We start from the raw sequence: 1,922 nt of genomic DNA on the forward strand, positions 1-1,922 counted from the left end.
ACGTGGCAGGCGGTGGGAAGGGCTTGGTGGCTGTGCTCTCTGGCACGGAACTGCAGGGTCTCCATTTAGTATTCACACAAGCCTGAACCCAGAAAACTTCCTGGGGAATCAGTGCTGTTTCAGCCCACCCCTGTATCGCCTTCCAAAAGGGTGAAAATAAAAGCCAGGCCTTTATTTATTTGTTTGTTGGTATTACACTGAATCGCGCTCCACACATCCTTTGTGGAATGAGCTAGGGTGTACGTAAACGAGTATCTGGCTTTTAAATTTTCCTAGCAACGTGAACACGGCCGCCAGACATCTGGAATGCCAAGGCTGTCTTGCCCACCGGCGGCACCGAAGACACGAGCTCGAGATGCTCCTCGGAGCCCCTTCATGAGCTGAGGGCTGTTCAACTCCTGCGGAAGCACAGGTGGGAGGAGTGGCGTTTGAGGAAGACGGACTAAGGGGTGTCAGACACCTTTCATCTCAGTTCCCAAAGCTCTGTTCTTCCTCTGAGTTGGATTACGGGGTAACGTCCTGGCCTGTGACCTCAGCTCCCCACAGGAGTCACTAGCACTGAACCAGGGTCCAGGACCAGCTGCTTTTATGAGGAGCTGATTTTTTTTTTTAAGGCACATAAAAAACTATCCCGAATCTTCTGCAGATGCCCGAATTAGGCTGGCAGGTACTTGGGAGCAGGGGCTGTCTCATGTTTTGCAGCTCTAGCGCCAAACGCAGCGGGTGCTGTGAGCATGAAACACATTACATACATAGATGCTGAATATAAGAAACAAAGTATCCAAGCAAAGTAGAACAATGTGTAGCGAGTTATAAAGATTTTAGGTGAACAGTTTCGCCAGGTGTGAATAACTTCTAAACAGACTTCAAATACGTCGTCCGAACAGACTTTGTCACCAGGTTATTTTAAACCAAGTTTGCATACCTCAAAAACGCCTGAAAATTGTTTTAGTGAAGACATGGCCTCTTAAAACCCAGGTCCTGGAGGTTATTGAAATCAGGCTGGGCAAACTCACGTAGATGAGGGTGCTCAAAACACACCCTCTGTAAAAGCGCAGCAAAAGTCACCATTCTCGGGACAGCTGCGAAGTAGAACAGCAGGTCCGGTGGTGATCGTGCAACTCTGAGCCTGGAGCTGCCGGCGCGGGCGGGGCAGGGCAGCTCCCGCCAGGTCCTGAAAGGGGGCTCGGCTGCCGCAGCAGGAGGAGAAGGGGAAGCCGCCCCCGAGCGCACAGTTTCAAGGCACTGAGAGCTGCATTTGAAAAACCGTATTAGGGTGACCGCCAAGATCACAGAGGACTGGAATCCGTGGAAGAAATCCTCCACGGTTAAGGACATTCTGAAATCCTGGGCGCAGAACAATTCTAGAGAAACAAACTGTAAAGGACACCGAGTCCCCACTCGCCACCCCTGAGTCTACCCCCCGTGGGACTAGACAGGACAGCTCCGACAGGCTTTGTCGCCACTACAGGACGGTCCTGTCACAACGGCCCAGTCTGCAGATGCAGGGACGTATACAGGTCACGCGCTGCCCTGCAAGGGTGACACCGTCGCCACACACAGAAACAGGCTCTGGTACAGCAGAGCACTGCGGTGGCCTCCGGTCCCGCAGCCCCAGGGCCCCTCGCGGGGCGGGCCCTTGGGCGCCGAGGCGGCTCAGACAGCGGCGCGGACACCGAGAGCCGGACCCGTCGGGCTCGCTCCGGCCCTCTCCTCCGCGCCACTTCGCGGGATTCCCAGGGGCCTCCGCCCGAGGCAGAAACTTGGTTTGGCGGAGGGCGTCCCGGGTGGGGGGGGGCGAGGGGAGCGGTCCGCGCGAGGACACCCGCCGCTCCGCGGTCCCTCCCGGTCGGCCCGGCCGCCGCGCGCAGCCCCGGCCCCGCCTCGGCCCCGGGCCGCGCCTCCGGGCCGCGCAGGTGCCC

The sequence above is a fragment of the Propithecus coquereli genome, unplaced genomic scaffold (genome assembly GCF_000956105.1).
Source record: "Propithecus coquereli isolate 6110/MARCELLA unplaced genomic scaffold, Pcoq_1.0 Scaffold655, whole genome shotgun sequence".
In the NCBI taxonomy this organism is placed as follows: Eukaryota; Metazoa; Chordata; class Mammalia; order Primates; family Indriidae; genus Propithecus; species Propithecus coquereli.